The sequence below is a fragment of the Eretmochelys imbricata genome, chromosome 2 (assembly GCF_965152235.1).
Source record: "Eretmochelys imbricata isolate rEreImb1 chromosome 2, rEreImb1.hap1, whole genome shotgun sequence".
Taxonomy (NCBI): domain Eukaryota; kingdom Metazoa; phylum Chordata; order Testudines; family Cheloniidae; genus Eretmochelys; species Eretmochelys imbricata.
The window spans coordinates 204,490,262-204,511,773 of NC_135573.1; the positions used below are offsets into that span (position 1 = coordinate 204,490,262).

Consider the following 21,512-nt stretch of genomic DNA (forward strand, 5'->3'; position numbering starts at 1 on the left):
TACACATGCTTTGGCCTAGAAGGACTCTATTCATCTTGCTGCATTCTAACACGACTTTGGCTTTATAGGCAAAACTGTTTTTTTTCTGGCAGGTAATCCTTGCAGTAATGATTTGTTCATGTGCCCAGGAAGGCCACATTGAAAGTGGGTGTCATTTTAATTCAGTTATAACTCAGATAATGCCTTAGAAAAAGGGAATCATTCTTTTTTTTTTTTTTTTTTTTTTTAGAAGGTGTAGTTAACAGTTGAACCTGACCATCGGGCACTGCTGGTGGAAGTTTCTTTACTGAAAGTGTCCAGTTCTTTAGTATGGGGGATAGGTGGATAGCATGTGTAAATATTTTTTTAAACAACACAAAATTAGGTTATGAAACTCATTACCTCAAAATATTATTAAGCGCTAGCAGGATTTAAAGAAGAATTTGAACACTTCACTGGATTATGAGAACATCCAGAGTTACCTTGGTAAGATATTAAAATAAAGAGGAAAATATGTTTTTGGAAGAGGTCAGTTTTCATGCTTCAGGAGATAAGATAACTTCTAACTGGCTTTCCATAGAGCCAGGCTATTGTTTAATTCCCCATGGCATGGTTTCGTACCTTTTTCTTCTGAAGCATCTGGTATTGGTTGCTACTGGAGGTAGGATACTGGACAATTATGGACTGCTAGTTTGATCCAGTAAGAGAATGAGCAATATGCAACATAGGAACAAGGAGGATTCAGTCCTGTGGGTCTGAAATCTGATTACACGAACTTTGAGGGCTTAGGAGCCCTATTAGTTATTCAAGGGAGAACTAGGAACCCACAACAAGTTTTAAACTGCAAAGAATACCTACTGGCTTCTGAAGAAAGAATTGGGTTAATAGTATAGTTAGTTATTACAGTAGTCTCATGTTAGTAAAGTTGTGGACTTACTACTTATTTTCATTGGATAGATAGCTTGGGCTGCTTATTCAAGCGTATCCTCTATAATGAATAATCAGATATCCTATTTCCTTCGTTATGTGATTCTGGAAATAAATTATGTCTTTTTGCCTCACTAAAATGTAGATACGTAGTGTTGGTCTCCAGGCAGAAGAGTTTTTAGGATACTGAAATACAGAACTGTGTAGTTAGCTTATTAACTCTTTTTTAATTCTTTAATTGCAAAAAGTTTATTTGTACTTGCACAGATATGCTGAATAGATTGTCTCCGATGTATTAAAGTTAACCATAAGAGTTTATCAGCTCTTTTTTAGGATTTTATATAGCTCCAATTTATTATAATATCAAAGAGTTGCCAAGGTAAATTACATTGATGACATAGCAAGGTTCCTAGTGACTTTTATGGTATCTTCTGTCTTTGCTGATTATAGGAAGCTCTGCTTTAGGTAGTGTTTTGTTGTTTTTGAGGGAGGTCAGTATGGCATGTGTTAGCTGTTGTAAATGTTATGCCTGTTGTGGTAGAAAAGAGGCATTTTTTGTAGTTTCTTTAACCAGCTGTCTGCTCAAGATCCTAGAAGAACTGTATGTACAGGATGTAGGAATCACTTAATGGAACCACCTCTGGGGGTGAAGGATGGTATTTAACAGAGGCAGTGTGAACAGAACACAAGGGTAGGACTCTGCAGACCTGTGGTTCTTTTTGTTTTGTTTTTTTGCCTAACTCTGCTAATGACAAATGGCACGTCACATTGCCTCTGTTTCTCCTAGCACTTTTTGTATTGCCTATTTAGATGCTAAGCTCTTTGAGGCAGGGGCTGTTTCTTACTGTGTTTATATGGCACATAGCACAATGGGGCCTCGATCTTTATTGGGTCCTTTGATTACTACTGTGTAACTACTACCAATAGGTTTCAGAGTAACAGCCGTGTTAGTCTGCATTTGCAAAAAGAAAAAGTGAGCTGTAGCTCACGAAAGCTTATGCTCAAATAAATTGGTTAGTCTCTAAGGTGCCACAAGTACTCCTTTTCTTTTTGCGAATACAGACTAACACGCTGTTACTCTGAAACCTGTTCTTAAAAAGGCAATTTAAGGTATCATTAAGTCTTTTCTCCATTGTGGAGTCTTCTGAAATCAGTTAAAGTTTACATGTTTTCATATGAATTTTTTGTTATATTTGCAAGTTACTAAAGCCAGTAAAGAAGTTCCACTCCTTCACTGTGGAATCAAAAAGGAAAATGTGGAATGTGAAGTCATAGTACTGAAATTCTGATATCAATAATTTCCCTCTGAAACTTCTTGATTATAAATTTAGGGTTGACTTCCTTGCAGGATTAAGCAGTAGAAAAAGCTGGGATAGAAAGGACAAAATTCCTTTTCACACCTCTCAAATATAATAGCAAGGGAAGTAAAGAATACTCCACCATTTTTTTTTTTTAGTGGCATTTTCCTCAAAGTTTAACTAGTGTAAATATCGTCCTCTTTAAGATCTATGGTTTTGTTTAAGATTATGGGACAAACCATGGTTTCTAGACTTCCTCTGCCTTTTAAGATTCGAGTACAAAGCAGTCTTATGTTTTACTCCATTTTGGAGAATGACCCTTAATCCTGATTGAAGCCTGGTCTACACTAGGAACTTCAGTATGACTATGCCTCTCAGAAGTATGAAAAGTCGACACAGCCATACCAACGTAATCTACAGTATAGACCAGCACTAGGTCAATGGAAGAATTCTTCTGTCAACCTAGCTACCGTTTCTCAGGGAAGTGGACTACCTATGCTGATGGGAAAATCCCTTCTGTTGGCATTAGTAGAGTCTACACTGAAGTGCTACAGGAATGTAGAGTACTGTGTTAAGTATAGACAAACCCTAAGTAATTACTACCATTTTAAAAGCTACAGCAGACTTAGTGTTCAGTGTTTCCCCTCTTAAAATTTTTCTTTCGGCCAAAGCCCAAACCAGCTGATTGTTGGGTTCTCTTCTTTCTTCTGCCACCGACTTTCTTTGTAACTTTGGGTAAGTTACTAAGTTATATGTTTCAGTTCCTTCATTTATAAAATGGAGACCGTGTTACCTCTCAGGAATAACTTTGAGATGCTTGAACTCCAATGTGCTGATACCATCTTGAATTCCTCACACTCAGGTTTTGGACTGGATCTCATCATGAGGATGGCTTTAGTAGTGCCAATGAGCCTTACAGACGTCAGTCTCATCCTATTCAGTCTATGTAGCTTTTAATACTGTTGATCACGAGTCACTGCTGAATCACTTACATGGCCTAGTGGAAATACAACACTTTTCTTCTTTAACAGGGCCCAGAGGCTGGTTACGGGCAACTCCTTCTCTTCCCAATGTTTCTTTTCTATAAAAGAATCTGGTGGGGATCTGTCCTGTTCTTCGTGTCCCTATCAGTAAATTCTGAGAATCTGCCTGCTGATTTTTTTTGAAGTACCCCCCAGGCACTTTGCCATTGGCACCCCACTGTATCTTTCCTTTACAACAGACTTTATAGAAAATATAAAAAAGTTGCAGTGCCTACAGGAGAGAAGTTTCTGGATGAAGAATGCTGAAAAAGCCGAAGTAAAATGGTTGTGATATTGGTGGGTATTGGCCTTTCCTTCCATGGAAAAGCATCTGTCCTTTTATTCCTCCTTCAGCTTGCTAGGAAGCTGTCCTTTTTTGACAAGGCTATAACCACAATGATGCATATTTTTATCACCTCCAGGCTAGATTACTTGTGTTCACTATGTCTAGGGTTGAAGGTGGAAGCGAAAGCTCCAGCTTTTGCAGGACATGGTGGTCTGCTCCTTACCAGAATGAGCTGCCAGGAACACATGGCACCAGTTCTGTGTGCTCTCCAAAGGCTCCCAATTTCTTTGTGATACCAAATCCAGGGTTTGGTCATAATCTACAAAACTTAACAGTTCCCAGCCTAACTATATAGACTGCTTCTTATCCATGACCTGAGCCAGAGGTTTAAGGAGCAATGAAAAAATAAGATTAAAATTTTAATTTTTTATTAAAAATATTTTTGGAAGATTTGCTTCTTGAGCATCCTAGTATATTTTTAAAACTAGAATTCCTTACTAGCAACTATGACCATTTGGGGAATGTCTGTCAGAGCATGAATTCCTTTTTGCTTTGTGAATATCATTTATGATTGGAACTTCCAGAGTGGATTGGAACTTCCATTTGTAGGAGGAGCAGATTGTGTCTGGAAAGCAGGGGCATCAGCCATGAATGGTTATATCCTGGTGGGACAGTGGAGTTCCTACTAGCAGAGCTATTGACTTTTAACAACTCTCTGCCCCACAAGTTGTGGGAGGGGAGATTTGGAGCATGGAACATCCTGAGTGGAAATACAGAGTTGTTGATTTGCTTTTGTTTAAGTGTTGGACTGCTTTTGTAAATGACATTCTTAAGCAAGGGAACCATTCTAACACCAGAAACAGAAGACAAAGCTGGAAGAGATGGGGCAGGAGAGGCTCTGGTTTACCCCAAAGACACTGTCCAAGGACTGAGGAGTGGGATGACCATGGAGGGGAGATTGCGTTCAGATGTTAGATAGTACAGGATCATTACAGATCTAGACAAAACAGAGTCAGGTATTCCTTGGCAAAGTTCCTTTGCAAAGTCTATGTTCCTGAAGAGTTACCCATTCTGTTACCCATTCTGTAAACCAGAGTGCCCACTGAATGGGAAATTTTGAAGGACTGTGCATCAGTGACTGGGTGATTTAGAAAGTCTTGGCACTGATATTGGGATTTAGGGTGATTGAATTGCAAAGTCCCACATCCCAAGGAAGGGTTTCAGACAGGGAGTTGCACCCAGAGTGTGCCCTAGAGCTTCAGAGCTAGAGATAATGTCTGGACTCTGCTCAGATCCAGCTGGCTTGGATGCTTACGGGATCCTAAGGGTGGGTCAGATTTAATATAGTCTAGTGACGGTCCATTAGGGGTACTTGGCCAGGGCTGTGACAAAGCATGTATCTATTAGACACTCTCTATACGTTTTTGGAATTTTTGCCCCTTTTTTGTATTCTTTCCCTTCCCCTTTATCCCCAAGATAATATCCATTTCCTCCCTAATTTTACCTCTTCAATTTTGTTTGGATAAAACATTTTACTGAATAAAATATAGTTATCTGTGATACTGACCTTTAATTCACTTGTGACTTTATGCAGGGGGTGGAGGGGGGACTGCTTACAAGTGCTTTATTTTATGTCAACATACTGCGGGTGCCTGATCATGAGTCCCTCCTCCTTTTCACAAGTGTTTGGTAATGACAACTTTCTCCTATCTTTGGATTCTTCTGCTACCTGCTGTGCCAAAGGAATACTCCAGGTAAAAGAATATGCTTTCTGAAGTGTTAAAAGCACTTTTGGGGGAGTTTTAACCTTAGCTTGGTACAGCTTGTTTGCTGATTTTTGCATTGGAGTCATAGAAGTGTAGGACTGGAAGGGACCTAAGTAGGTCATCTTGTTCTAGTCCAGTCCCCTGCACTGAAGGCAGGACTACATAATAACTAGACCTGGTCTGACAGGTGTTTGTCTAATCTGTTCTTAAAAGTCACCAGTGATGGAAATTCCACAACCTTCCTAGGTTTCAGAGTAGCAGCCTTTTTAGTCTGTATCCGCAAAAAAGAACAGGAGTACTTGTGGCACCTTAGAGACTAACAAATTTATTTGGGCGTAAGCTTTCGTGGGCTACAGCCCACTTCATTGAATGCATGCAGTGGAAAATACAGTAAGATGATTTTATATACACAGAGAACATGAAACAATGGGTGTTACCATGCACGCTATAACGAGAGTGATCAGTTAAGGTGAGCTATTACCAGCAGGTAATTTGTTCTTAACTACCCTGACAGGAAGTTTTTCCTGATGTCCAACCTAAACCTCCATTGCTGCAATTTAAACCCATTGCTTCTAGTCCAGTCCTCAGAGATTGAGAACAGTTTTTCACCCCCTTCCTTGTAACAACCTTTTACAGGTATGGAAAGCTGTTGTTATATCTCCCCCTCAGTCTTCTCTTCCCCAGACAAAACAAACCCAAGTTTTTTTCAATCTTTCCTCAAAAGTCATGTTTTCTAGACCTTCGATCATTTTTATTGCTTTGCTCTGGACTTTCTCCAGTTTGTCCTCCTCTTTCCTGAAATATAGCGTCCAGAAGTGGACGCAATACTCCAGTTGAGGCCTTATCGTAGAGTATAAGAATTACTTCCCGAGTATTGTTTACAATGGTGGTACGTCACCATTCCTGCTGGTACATCCCAAAATATTTGCTTTTTTATCAATAGTGTTACACTGTTGACTAATATTTAGCTTGTGATCCAGTATGACCCACAGATCCCTTTCAGCAATGCTCTTTCCCAGGCAATCATTTCCCATTTTGTATTTGTGCAATTGATTGTTTCTTCCAAAGTGGAGTACTTTGCATCTGTCCTTATTGAATTTTATCCTGTTTACTTCAGACAGTTTTCCAGTTTGTCCTGATGATTTTGAATTGTAATCCCATCCTCCAAAGCACTCGCAACCCCTCCCAGCTTAGTATTGTCTGCAAACTTTGTGTAAACTTTATGCCATTATTTAAATAATTCATGAACATATTGAACGGAACCGGACCCAGGACCGATCCCTGTGGGACCCCACTCTATATGCCCTTCCAGTTTGACCATTGATAACTACTCTCTGGAATGATTTTCCAACCAGTTATGCACCTACCTTATAGTAGGCTATATTTCCCTAGTTTGTTTATGAGAAGGTCATGTGAAACCATACTAAAAAGCCTTACTATAATCAAGATATACAACATCTACTGCTTCTCTCTTATCCACAAGGCTTGTTACCCTGTCAAAAAAAGCTGTTAGGTTCGATTGACATGATTTGTTCTGGACAAATCTGTGTTGACTGTTCTGTATCACCTTATTATCTTCTAGATGTTTGCAAATTGATTGCTTAATTATTTGCTTCATTATCTTTCCCGGTAAGATGACTGGTCTGTAATTCCTTGGGTTGTCCTTATTTCCCTTTTTAGAGATTGGCACTATATTTGCCCTCTTTTAGTCCTCTGGAATCTCTCCTGTCTTCCATGAGTTTTTGAAGTTAATTGCTAATGGCTCAGATATCTCCTCAGTCAGTTCCTAAAGTATTCTAGGATGTATTTAATCAGGCCCTGCCAACTTGAAGATACCCTAGAGAAGTTAGGTATGTCTACACTATGAAATTGGATCGAATTTATAGAAGTTGTTGTTTTAGAAATCGTTTATATATAGTCGATTGTGTGTCCCCACACAAAATGCTCTAAGTGCATTAACTCGGCGGAGTGCTTCCACAGTACCAAGGCTAGTGTCAACTTCTGGAGCATTGCACTGTGGGTAGCTATCCCACAGTTCCCACAGTCTCCACCGCCCATTGGAATTCTGGGTTGAGATCCGAATGCCGAATGGGGCAAAAACATTGTCGCGGGTGGTTCTGGATACATGTCGTCAGGCCCGCCCTCACTCCCTCCCTCCGTGAAAGCAATAGCAGACAATCATTTCGTGCCTTTTTTCCTGACTTACCTGTGCAGACGCCATACCACGGCAAGCATGGAGCCTGCTCAGCTCACTGTCACCGTACGTCTCCTGGGTGCTGGCAGATGCGGTACTGCATTGCTACACAGCAGCAGCTCGTTGCCTTGTGGCAGCAGACGGTGCAGTAGGCCTGATCACTAGAGTCGTCATGTCCTAGGTGCTCTTGGCCACCTCAGTAAGGTTGGTCAAGAGCACCTGGGCAAACATGGGCGCAGGGACATAAATAGGAGTTATTCGACCAGGTCATTCTTTTTAGTCCTGCCGGCAGTCGTATTGCACCGTCTTCTGGCGAGCAGCCAGGAGATGAGGATGGCTAGCAGTCCTACTGCAATGTCTGCTGTCAGCCAAAGATGTAAAAGATAGATATATCAGAGGGATAAATACCGGCGAGGGAGAGGAATTATTTAAGCACTGTACCAATGTGGACACAAGAACAAATGGATATAAACTGGTCATCGGGAAGTTTAGACTTGAAATTAGACAAAGGTTTCCAACCATCAAAGGAGTGAAGTTTTGGAATAGCCTTCCAAGGGAAGTAGTGGGAGCAATAGACCTATCTGGCTTTAAGATTAAACTTGATAAATTTATGGAGGAGATGGTATGATGGGATAACATGGTTTTGGCAATTAATTGATCTTTAAATATTCATGGTAAATAGGCCCAATGGTGATGGGGTGTTAGATGGGGTGGGATCTGAGTTACTACAGAGAATTCTTTCCTGGGTATCTGGCTGGTGAATCTTGCCAATATGCTCAGGGTTCAGCTGATCACCATATTTGGGGTCGGGAGGGAATTTTCCTCCAGGGCAGATTGGAAGAGGCCCTGGAGGTTTTTCGCCTTCCTTTGTAGCATGGGGCATGGGTCACTTGCTGGAGGATTCTCTGCTCCTTGAAGTCTTTAAACCATGATTTGAGGACTTCAGTAGCTCAGACATAGGTGACAGGTTTATCGCTGGAGTGGGTAGGTGAGATTCTGTGGTCTGCATTGTGTGGGAGGTCAGACTAGATCATAATGATCCCTTTTGACCTTAATATCTATGAATCTATAAAACAAGAAATAGACCAGATTTGTTTTGTATTCATTTGCCCCCCCAACCTCCGTGAAATCAATGGCCGACAGTTGTTTCGGTGAGGTCTGTCAGGGGCACCTTGAAAAGTTTAATAGAGATTCAGTCCTGCCTAGAATACCTGGCGGGGGAGGGATAGCTCAGTGGGTTGAGCATTGCCCTGCTAAACGCAGGGTTTTGAGTTCAATCCTTGAGGGGGCCATTCTGTGTGACAGTTGTTTTTGTTTCTCCTTGATGTAAAGCCATCCCCTTTGTTGATTTTAATTCCCTGTAAGCCAGCCATGTCGTCAGTCGCCCCTCCCTCCATCACAGCAATGGCAGACAATCGTTCCACGCCTTTTTTCCATGCAGACGCCATACCACGACAAGCATGGAGCCCGCTCCGATCACTTAGGCCATTAGGAGCACATTAAACACCATGCGCATTATCCAGCAGTATGTGCAGCACCAGAACCTGCCAAAGCGAAACCGGGCGAGTAGGGGACATCAGCATGGTGATGAGGACATGGACACAGACTTCTCTCAAAGCAGGGGCCCTGGCAATGTGGGCATCATGGTGCTAATAGGGAAGGTTCATGCCGTGGAACGCCGATTATGGGCCCAGGAAACAAGCACAGACTGGTGGGACCGCATAGTGTTGCAGGTCTGGGACGATTCCCAGTGGCTGCGAAACTTACGCATGCGTAAGGGCACTTTCATGGAACTTTGTGACTTGCTTTCCCCTGCCCTGAAGTGCCAGAATACCAAGATGAGAGCAGCCCTCACAGTTGAGAAGCAAGTGGGAATAGCCCTGTGGAAGCTTGCAACGCCAGACAGCTACCGGTCAGTTGGGAATCAATTTGGAGTGGGCAAATCTACTGTGGAGTCTGCTGTGATCCAAGTAGCCAACGCAATCAAAGATCTGCTGCTACCAAGGGTAGTGACTCTGGGAAACGTGCAGGTCATAGTGGATGGCTTTGCTGCAATGGGATTCCCTAACTGTGGTGGGGCCATAGACGGAACCCATATCCCTATCTTGGCACCGGAGCACCAAGGCAGCCAGTACATAAACCACAAGGGGTACTTTTTAATGGTGCTGCAAGCACTGGTGGATCACAAGGGACGTTTCAACAACATCAACATGGGTTGGCTGGGAAAGATACATGATGCTCGCATCTTCAGGAACTGTGGTCTGTTTCAAAAGCTGCAGGAAGGGACTTTATTCCCAGACCAGAAAATAATGGTTGGGGATGTTGAAATGCCTATAGTTATCCTTGGGGACCCAGCCTACCCCTTAATGCCATGGCTCATGAAGCCATACACAGGCAGCCTGGATAGTAGTCAGGAGCTGTTCAACTACATGCTGAGCAAGTGCAGTGTGGTGGTAGAATGTGCATTTGGATGTTTAAAAGCGCGCTGGCACAGTTTACTGACTCGCTTAGACCTCAGCGAAACCAATATTCACATTGTTGTTACTACTTGCTGTGCGCTCCACAATATCTGTGAGAGTAAGGGGGAGATGTTTATGGCGGGGTGGGAGGTTGAGGCAAATCGCCTGGCCGCTGGTTATGCGCAGCCAGACACCAGGGCGGTTAGAAGAGCACAGGAGGGCGCGGTACGCATCAGAGAAGCTTTGAAAACCAGTTTCATGACTGGCCAGGCTACGGTGTGAAAGTTCTGTTTGTTTCTCTTTGATGAAACCCCCCCTCCCTTGGTTCACTCTACTTCCCTGTAAGCTAACCACCCTCCCCTCCCCCTTCGATCGCCACTTGCAGAGGCAGTAAAGTCATTGTTGCTTCACATTCAAGCATTCTTTATTTATTCATCACACAAATAGGGAGATAACTGCCAAGGTAGCCCGGGAGGGGTGGTGGAGGAGGGAAGGACAAGGCCACATAACACTTTAAAACTTATTGACTGCCAGCCTTCTGTTGCTTGGGCAATCCTCTGGGGTGGAGTGGCTGGGTGGCTGGAGCCCCCCCCCCCCACCATGTTCTTTGGCGTCTGGGTGAGGAGGCTATGGAACTTGAGGAGAAGGGCAGTCGGTTACACAGGGGCTGTAGCTGCGGTCTGTGCTCCAGCTGCCTTTCCTGCAGCTCAACCATACGCTGGAGCATATTAGTTTGATCCTCCAGCAGCCTCAGAATTGAATCCTGCCTCCTCTGATGCTGCTGCCGCCACCTATCATCTTCAGCCCACCACCTCTCCTCGTGTTCATATTGTGATTTCCTGCACTCTGACATTGTCTGCCTCCACGCATTTGTCTGTGCTCTCAGTGTGGGAGGACAGCATGGGCTCAGAGAACATTTCATCGCGAGTGCGTTTTTTTCCGCCTTCTAATCTTCACTAGCCTCTGGGAAGGAGAAGATCCTGTGATCCTTTAAACACATGCAGCTGGGGTGCAGGAAAAAAAAAAGGGACAGTGGTATTTAAAAAGATACATTTTATAGAACAATTGGTACACTCTTTCACCGTAATCCTTGCTGTTAACATTACATACATAGCACGTGCTTTTGTTACAAGGTTGCATTTTGCCTCCCTCCCACCGCGTGGCTAACCCCTCACCCGTCCCCCCACCACCTGGCTAACAGTGGGGAACATTTCTGTTCAGCCACAGGCAAACAGCCCAGCAGGAACAGGCACCTCTGAATGTCCCCTTAAGAAAAGCACCCTATTTCAACCGGGTGACCATGAATGATATCACTCTCCTGAGGATAACACAGAGAGATAAAGAACTGATGTTGTTTGAACGCCAGCAAACAAACACTGCAATGCTTTGTTCTGCAGTGATTCCCGACTACGCTACTGGCGTGGCGTGGTAAAGTGTCCTACCATGGTGGATGGAATAAGACTGCCTCCCCAGAAACCTTTTGCAAAGGCTTTGGAAGTACATCCAGGAGAGCTTTATGGAGATGTCCCTGGAGGATTTCCGCTCCATCCCCAGACACATTAACAGACTTTTCCAGTAGCTGTACTGGCTGTGAATGACATGGCAAATGAATCATTAAACATGCTTGCTTTTAAACCATGTATGCTATTTTAAAAAGGTACACACACCAGAGGTCCCTTCTCTACCTGGTGGGTCCCGGAGGCAGCCTTGGGTGGGTTCAGGGGGTACTGGCTCCAGGTCCATGGTGAGAAACAGTTCCTGGCTGTGTGGAAAACTGGTTTCTCTGCTTGCTTGCTTTGAGCTATCTACAACTTCTTCCTCATCATCTTCCTCATCCCCAAAACCTGCTTCCGTGTTGCCTCCCTCTCCATTGACGGAGTCAAAGCACAGGGTTGGGGTAGTGGTGGCTGAACCCCCCAAAATGGCGTGCAGCTTATCATAGAAGCGGCATGTTTGGGGCTCTGACCCGGAGCGGCTGTTTGTGTCTCTGGTTTTCTGGTAGGCTTGCCTCAGTTCCTTAAGTTTCACGCGGCACTGCTTCAGGTCCCTGTTAAGGCCTCTGTCCTTCATGCCCTGGGAGATTTTGACAAATGTTTTGGCATTTCGAAAACTGGAACAGAGTTCTGATAGCACGGATTCCTCTCCCCATACAGCGATCAGATCCTGTACCTCCTGTTTGGTCCATGCTAGAGCTCTTTTGCGATTCTGGGACTCCATCATGATCACCTCTGTTGATGAGCTCTGCACTCTCCTGCAGCTTGCCATGCTGGCCAAACAGGAAATGAGATTCAAAAGTTTGCTGGCCTTTTCCTGTCTACCTGGCCAGTGCATCTGAGTTGAGAGCACTGTCCAGAGCGGTCACAATGGAGCACTCTGGGATAGCTCCCGGAGGCCAATACCATCGAATTGCGTCCGCACTACCCCAAATTCGATCTGGGAAGGCTGATTTCAGTGCTAATCCCCTTGTCAGGGATAGAGTAAAGAAATCTATTTTAAGAGCCCTTTAAGTCGAAAAAAAGGGCTTTGTCATGTGGAGGGGTGCAGGGTTAAATTGATTTAACACTGCTAAATTTGACCTCAACTCCTAGTGTAGACCAGGGTTTAGTAGTAATTAATTTGTCCTTTCCCTATTTTAGCGTCAGATCCTACCCCATTTACACTGGTATTCCCTATCTTAGGCATCTGATGGCTACTAACCTTTTTGGTGAAAACTGAAACAAAAAAAGACATTTAGGACTTCTACCCATTTACACTTTTTCTGTTTGTTGTCTTGTCCTTGATCATCTTCTTGCTTCAAATGTATTTGTAGAATGCTTTCTTTTTATCCTTTATATCTCTAGCTAGTTTAATCTCATTTTTGTGCCTTGAGTTTCAGATCACTGAAGATCTCCGGTTAAGCCAAGGTGGTCTCTTGCCATACTTTTTGTTTTTCCTATGCAGTGGGATAGCCTTATGTTGAGAGTTTAGCCATATGTTTAAGGGTTTTTTATTGCTCTTATAATGTATGCTCTTATGTCAGCCATATAACTTTTCTCATCTGATATTCTCTCACTTTCATTAGCCATACTAGCCAGGATTATATCTTTTGTTTTTGCAATGTTTAAGGTACATCAAACCAGTGCAAAGGCCTGCTACTGGAATGACCTTCCTCATTACCAGAAGAATATGTCATATTAAACCTGATTTTTTTTCTGCTATATGTTGCAGCTAAGCATTTCAAACCATTAATTGTATTATTTAAAAAAGACCAAAGTGAAGTTTGTTTCTAAGTGTTAATATGTCTGCTTTCCACATCTGTTTTGAAAATATGAGAGTTCTATTTGAAATGATGTTGAATAAAATATTACTGACAGTTTGGTATTTTGAGATGTAGTCTGGGCCATCAGGATTACTGTATTTAATGCTATGCAAGATAACAGTCCTAAAATGCTTGGGCGGGGGAGAGAAGGGAATCTTGCTTAAGAATCTTGGACTTATAAGATCAAGATCAAAAGATGTGGAGGGCAGCTATCTTCCTCCATTTCATGTATTGACAAAAAACCCTCTAAGATGCCCAAATTCTCATTATGGAATCCCGCAGATTTATAGGCATGTGCTTAACTTCACTCACCTGAGAAGTCCCATTCAATTCAATGGTGCTGTTCATGTGGGCAAAGTTAAACTTGTACATAAGCTGTTTTCAGGATGGCATCTGGGATGGGAATATTTGATGAACTGTACTTGCACTGTGCAAAAGCCTGATCAGATAGGACTGCCAAAATGATAGCAATATTACAGAATGTTCAGGGAGCATAAAGGTGAAAATGTATTGGCAGAAAGTGTTAACATAGACTGTTTTCTTAAAATGGCTTGACTTCTTTGGAATTTTGAAAAAATTGAATTCAAGGTTAATCCTTCCAGAAGCTAAGGGTTCACAGAGCTGTTTTCTCTTTGAAGGATGGGTTCCAAAATACAGAGAGAGAAATGTCAAAAGCCTGCTTGCTGTGCAGACCTGTAAGAATGAGTAAATAAGGAACCAATGCAGTAGCGATGCCAAGAAACTGTGTGGAGTCTATTTATAGCTCTTGGCCTTTAGGAGTTATATAAGCTCTATAGCAAAGTGTAAAATTGAAGTCTTTTTCCTTGTAAAGAAAGTTATACTTTCTGGAATTGGGTGATTTGTGTCCTGGGCAAACAGGACTAATATCTTCTCTATAACCTTAGTGGGGGGTGGAAATTCTGTAGCCTGCTAAATTAAGTATATGTAATAAAATGTCATCTTTTCTGAGATCCCAAGTTTAGAGGAAAAACAAGGGCTCCACATGGGCTGAATCTAAAATGATTTTTACACTGTTTTCACTAACTGTCAAATTAGTAAAAAGTTTTAAAATGAATCTGTTTTACCTTTTGGATATATGCTTTTAAAGATGTAAGGAAATAGGCTCTTCTCTTTGATAATAGTGAGTCTGTTTGCCTTTTCTTAATTTGAAAGTGATACCTAATGATAAGGTAATAACTATTCTTTGGGCTGAATCCCAAGCTCATAGACTTTACAGCCAGAAGGGACCACCATCCTGATCATCTAGTCTGACAACCTACACATTGCAGGCCACAGAACCTCACTCATCCACTCCTGTAGTTAGGCCCGTAACTTCTGACTCAGTTACTGAAATTCTCAAATCTTGATTTAAAGACTTCAAGTTACAGATTCACTCTAGAGCAGTGGTTCTCAAGCTGTGGGTCGGGACCCCAGAGTGGGTCGCGACCTCATTGTAATGGTCACCAGGGCTGGCATTAGACTTGCTGGGGATCAGGGCCAAAGCCCAAGGATTTCAGCCCTGGGTTACAGGGCTCAGGTTTTGGCTTTGGCCCCCTTGCCAAGGATGTTGAGGCTTGGGTGGGCTCAGGTTTTGGTCCCCCCTCCTGGAGTTATGCAGTCATTTTTGTTGTCAGGAAGGGGTCGCGGTGCAGTGAAGTTTGAGAACCCCTGCTCTAGAGTCTAGTTCAAATCAGTAAGTGACCCAGGCTGTAGAGGAAGGCAACCCTCTGAAATCTCTGCCAATCTGATCTGGGAGAAGATACCTTCCCAACTCCAAATATGGTGATCAGTTAGGTCCTGAGCATGTGAGCAAGATCCATCAGCCAGACATCTGGGAAAGAATCATCTGTAGTAGCTGAGAGCCCTCCCCCAGTAGTGTCCCATCTCTGGCCATTGGAGATATTTGCTAATAGCAGTTGCAAATGGGCTATATGACAATCTTATCATATCGTCCTCTCCATAAACTTATCAAGCTCACTCTTAAAACCAGTTAGGATTTTAACCCCACTACTTCCCTTGGAAGGCAGTTGCAGAACTTCACTCCTCTGATGGTTAGAAATATGTGTCTAATTTCAAGCCTAAATTTACTGATGGACAGTTTATATACATTTGTTTGTGTGCCAACATGGGTCTGTAACTTAAATAACTCCTCTCCCTCCCTGGTGTTTATCCTTGTGATGGGGGTGTGTGTGTGTGTGTATATATATATATCTATATCTATATCTATATCTATACACACACACACATAGATATATATACAAAGAGAGAGAAATCCTATCTCCCAATATCCTTTGTTTTGTTAGGCAAAACTAGCCAAGCTCCTTAAGTCTCCTCATGAAGGGTAGGTTCTCCATTCCTCTGATCATCCTAGTAGCCCTTCTCTGCACCTGTTTCAATTTGAATTCATCTTTGTACACAGTGTTCCACATGAGGTCTCACCAGTGCCTTGTATAAAATGGTAATGCTATCCTTATATCAAAATTTATATCCTGGATAGGACCTTAGATGGTAGTACTGTTTCCCCACAGGACACACACTTGGCACAGTCACATTTGGGTAAACGGTAGTTCATGACATCACTTGAGAATTGAATGCCAAAAGCATATACCTCACTGAACTCTGAATCCTGCAAGAAAAAATTCCTATAGTTATCAAAGCCATTGAAGTTTGGGGTACTATATGTTAGCTGAAAAGCATATAGTAAAAGTTCTCTGCCCCTTTTCTGCATGAAACTGTTTTATTTATACAGATGTTAATGAGGAGGAGTCTGGTAGAAAGGCATTGGCAAACATCTGATGCTTGGCCTATTTCACATAAAGAAAAAAAAATTCCTAAAATTTGAACAGTTCATTTACTCACAAATGTTCTTTGCACAAACTTTTTCCACTTAAAGTTCAATTTCTACCTTTTTAAAAATTGTATAAAGATATAGTTACCATATACATTAAAGTAAAATATTTACCAGCTGACTGAATACTTGTAACAGATACTCCACTCCTCCAAATAAAGTTTTATTTTGGGTATGAAACGATATAGCTTTAATTACATTGACATGACTGGCATATGTTTAGTTTGAGCCTCTGTCATGTTTTTAAATAGTTTCCAGGCAGCTTGCAGGCATTTCACTCTAGTGACTTCTGTTAAAATTTAATTTAACTAGTTTCCTTTTTTTTTTTGTATTTCCTCTTTTTGGAGTTAAAATAGGATAAAGAGGAATTTTTGAACAAAGGTTTAGTGGGAAGAAAGTTGGATTCATACTTTAACAAATGTTGCACTTCAAAATGTTCAGGTTCAGTAGATGCTTGATTATTTAGAAGGTGAATGGAAGGTAATTGTTTATTTCAGTAACTTTCAGAAGCTGCAGTCAGAACTGGGGGATTGTGTTAAGGAACTGTATTAACATGTTGGAAGACAGGGTCCCTTCTCTGAGGAGCTGTCAGCTTTGACGTGTCATAAAAATGACTATTATGTTGCGTGTTACTTCACAGAAAATGCATTGGGACAAATAGGTAAAACTCACAGGGCACTTTGTACTTTAAAATACATAGAACTCTTGTTAATCAAGAAGTTTTTTTCCCCAAGAATCAGACCACACAGGCAAATACTGAAAAAGGATTTATTCACTGCACCGGGAAGACTGGTAAACAGCTTCAAAGGTGTGGGGTTACAGTGACCAATTATATCTTTCTTTTATCACTTCATTTGCATTTATCTTGTTCTTACAGAGACAAACATTGTTTCAGAGACAGAGAGCGCATTTAACGTGGCAGAGACAGGAACAGAACACACTCATCAAACTGTTTTGATTACATCAATTATTCATGACTAACTTAAGGCAAAGGGGTGGGGTGCGGGTGAGTGTTTACAGATATCTGGAGGGCTGTGAAGGGAGGGTTTGTTCTGTTCTAAGGGCCGAGTTACTGGGTGGACATTTGACCATATAGGTTTATCAAGTGTTTACGGTTGTCAGTGTCCTTGGGCTTCCGGTGTTCCTGCTTGTTAGTTATGTAGGTTTTTGTTTCGGCTGCTAACTGAATTTTAACTCTTGCCTAACACTATTAAACCACTATGTATAATTAGTTTTGGAGTTTTCCGGTGTCAAGATGGTGATCCTATCAAAGTCAGCTAAATGGTTAAAACACCCTACTTAAGATAGATTGAAACAGACAAGGGAGCTCCCACTGCACCAGCCAATGATGAAGGGAAGCAGTGGAAGAGCTCTCCTTAAGCTTCTGCAAAAGAGAAGGGAGGGCATGGAGCTTGAAGTCTTGAAGAGTTATCCTTGGGCTTATTGCCCCACACCCTTTCATCAGTCCTAGCTCATGCAGGAAACATTGGTAATATACACAAATAGGTTTTTGAGCATCATACTAAATATATAGTTCTGCACACGTATTTGAATAGAAGAATGGGATGAGCATTGTAAATCCAGTCTACCACAACAATTTATTTAAGGGACAGGCCAATTAAATATCATAGAATATTTTGAGGGTTTTTAGAAACCCGTTTTCTTTAATTATATTACTAATACTTTAGCTCAGGTGTGGGCAAACTGCTGCCCGTGGGTCGCATCCGGCCCATCAGACCATTTAATCCAGCCCTCAGCTCCCGCCAGAGAGTGGGGTCGGGGGTTTGCCCTGCTCTGTTGCTTCAGCCTGGGAGTGGCGTCGAGGGCTTTTCCCGCTCCACACGGCTCCCAGGAAGCAGCTGGCATGATCTCCCCCCGCTGGCTCATATGTAGTACATGGAGGTGTGGTCAGGCGCTGCCCCCGCAGCTCCTATTGGTTGCGGTTCCTGGCCAATGGGAGCTGCAGGGCTGGTGCGTGCAGATGGGGCAGCGCGCCGAGCCGCCTGGCTGCGCCTAGAAGCTGGAGTGGGGACATGCTTCCAGGAGCTGCTCGTGGTAAGCGCTGCCCGGTGTCTGCACCCCTGAGCCCCCACCACGCCCTGCCACAGCCCTGATCCCTCTCCCACCCTCTGAACCCCTCATCCACAGCCCTACCCCAGAGCCCGTTCCCCCAGCTGGAGCCCTCACACCCCTCCCATACCTGATCCCCCTCCTGCCCTCCGAACACCTCGGTCCCAGCCTGGAGCCCACACCCACTCCCATACCCCAACCCGGAGCCCCCTCCTGCACCCTGAACTTCTTTTCTGATACCACTCTGGAGCCCTCACCCCCTCCTACACCTCTACCCCCAATTTCGTGAGTGTTCATGGCTTGCCATACAATTTCCATATGCCGATGTGGCCTTCAGGCCAAAAAGTTTGCCCGCCCCTGCTTTAGATAATTAAGGGATTTTTAATAATGAAATTTATTTTAAACTACTTATTCTACAATGGATCCTCGCTAGAGCGCACATCGCTAGAATGCAGATTCACATCTAGTACAGTCTTGGTGAAGGATCCCAAATTTAAATATTTAAATTGGGATCCTTGGTAACACGGCCCCTGCTATAATGCGGTCCCTGCGTTAATGTGGCACCGCACATGGATCCCGAACCCCGCGTTCTAGTGAGGGCCCAGTGTATTTCCTTTTCATTTTGGTTGGACAGCAAAGGTAAACTAATCAGTTTCACTTTCATGTCCTGACAGACTGTCATAATTATAGCCCTACCAAATTCAGGATCCATTTTGGTCAATTTCTCAGTCATAGGATTTTAAAAATAGTTTCACGGTTTCAGGTGTTTACGTCTGAAATTTCATGGTGTTATAGCCATGGGGGTCCTGACCCAAAAAGGGTTCATTGCGGTCACAAAGCTATTGTAGGAGAAGTCACAGGATTGGCACCAGCTCTGAAAGCAGTGCAGAAAAAGGCAGCACAGTTGCGGAGCTTCATGTAGGTGGGGCAGGTTCCCGAAGGTAGGTCTGACCTGGCCCTGGGAGTGGTCCCTGCAGGGGAAGAGGAAGTCCCCCAGCCAGGCCAGGACTAGAAGCTGGAGCTTGGCACAAAGTAGGAGCCACTGGCTGGGGTGCCCCCAGCAACACAGGGGAGATCAGAACCACCTCTTCTACACTAGCCAGATATCACAGGGGAGATCAGATTTCATGGTCCATGATGCATTTTGCGCAACCATGAATTTGGTAGGGCCCTAGTCAGAATATGGCAGTACTTGGACTGTAGTTAGTGCAGGGGATGTTTGTTTATAAATCTTTCTTCCTTGTCATTTAGAAAACCTGTTTTGAAACATTTCGCTTGATCTAGCTTTTTATAGCAATATGCTTTTATAAAACTTAAGTATTGTGCCAGAATTGACCTTAGTGCCATGATATAGAATACCGCACAAAAGTCCTTGCAGAGTCTTTCCTACAAAATGCTGAAAAGATTAATGTAATGTTAATTCCTGTAATCTGCTATGCACAGTTCTAATTGTGCATTAATGAACAACAGTTAGTCTTTCTGTTTTTCATCTAAGCTCATGTTTTAAATGAATTTTTACGGCAGTGCTTAATCCCATTAAAACGCAAAAACATTTAAATGCTTGGATGGATTTAATAATTATTGATAAGATTCAAAATCATGAGTTAGGCTTTAAAATGTGGATTTGGCTTAAAAATCACATTAAAACACACAATTTGGGTTCTTTTTATTTGCCTTCTGTCTTTTGAGCCTTTACAGTTCATATTTTCAACCTTTTCTCCACAACTCTGAAGGCTAGAAACTTTTTTCTTAATAGAACCTAAGGTTCTTACTTAGTAACATGACTCCAGGGTCTTTAAGAAAACACAAGTCGTGTTGTAATTGGTGTGTGTTTGTTTTGTTTTTAAAGGGAGTTGACATCACTATAGTTTTTCAGTATACCATCTATGCAGAGTTTTCGCTCCTGTAGCCTAGCTTCTTAGTGAGAAACTAGAGGAACTTGTCCAGTTAGCCAGAGTGGGGTAGGGTTCAAACCAGGCTTCCCTACTGGCCATTGTGCATCATCTCCTCCAGAGTGTAAATGCTTCCCAGAGAATGTTCCATTGCTTAGATAATCAAGAGCCAGTTTCCTAGTGGCCCATCTTTGTCCTGTTTCGTCCTGCAATTAAGGTGGGTAGAATTTGACATTAGTTGCTTTTTGATAGAATTAGGTGATCATTCAAATTAATGCTTTTTGAATTTCCAGTATATGACCCTCCGTAATAGCATCTGTTAAAAATAGTTTAATCCACTCATTTAAGTTAAAATTCTTACTTTATAGATGGTTTATAAACTTGATGTGTAATGAATGTTCTCCATTTTTTTGTTTCGCCTCTCTAACAATAAGCCAGATATGACAGTTCTGTCACATTACTTGTGTTCCTATTTTGAAATGTTATCTTTATTTCAGAATAAATATTTAAACAAGGCAAAGCATAGATTCCTCATTCAGGGTTATGTCAATGCTAGGTTTGAAATTCAGTAGCAGTCAGTTTTCAGTTATCTAAGAGGAGAAAAAACAAGAGTAGAAACCTTTCTTTTTCTATTGCCATAACTGCTGGATAAATTCTGGAACTTTCTAAATACATTTTCTCTTTTGGGTGGAGATCAAGCATGAGAGAGTACTTACTTTTAATTTTCCTTTTTTAAAAAAAAAAGGCATTTTTAGAATAGATGTCATCTTAGCCATATAACTATATTATTGCTACTGAACTGCCATAATCCCACATTTGAGTGCATTTGAAGCTAACTACCAAGTAATTTCAGCTACTTTAGGGATTTTTGTGGTGCTGACTTTTATCTTTGAGTAATAAACACTAAAATGTGCATCCACACCCCCCAGCTCTGCAGCCCTGAAAGTTTAAAACAATAAAGACAGGACCTTGGGGGATGAGATGAGAAATTGAAATTGCTTTGGGGATTTACTTACGTTTGAAAAGAGAATGTATTTGAAAGCAAGCGAAAAAAAAAAGTGTTTTTGGTTTAAAAAAAAAAAATTGAAAATGTAGGCCTGTATGCCAGTGTTCATTAATCTGAAATCCATGAGTAAAGTTGTCTTTTGTTGCGTGAGTGGAAAAAAAAAGTGCTTCTTTAAAATGGTAAAATGATAGATAATATGGAAACATTAAATTTAATAAACACATTTTAGTGGCCAGTATAATCAAACAATGTTCTTTCTGCAATCTGCTAGAAATGTTTTGATACATTCCCCTAGAGGGAAAAACAAAATTTCCACTTGCTTTTAAAGCATGTTTAGGGCTTCACTGAAAAATTCCAAGAATCCAAAAGTAATTTGTTTGTAACTTGTTCCAAAGCTCAACACATTTCAATAAAATGAACCTATCTGCTGTACTGAAGGGGTTTTTGGTTTTGTTGTTTTGTTTTTA

The 21,512-nt window shown here is 42.1% G+C and overlaps 1 protein-coding gene across 3 annotated transcripts in view; it reads left to right on the forward strand.

The window, feature by feature from the left end:
• The window catches only part of ANKRD28 (ankyrin repeat domain 28), a 228,353-nt gene that overhangs the window by 95,991 nt on the left and 110,850 nt on the right, over positions 1 to 21,512 (forward strand). The window lies entirely within an intron of this gene.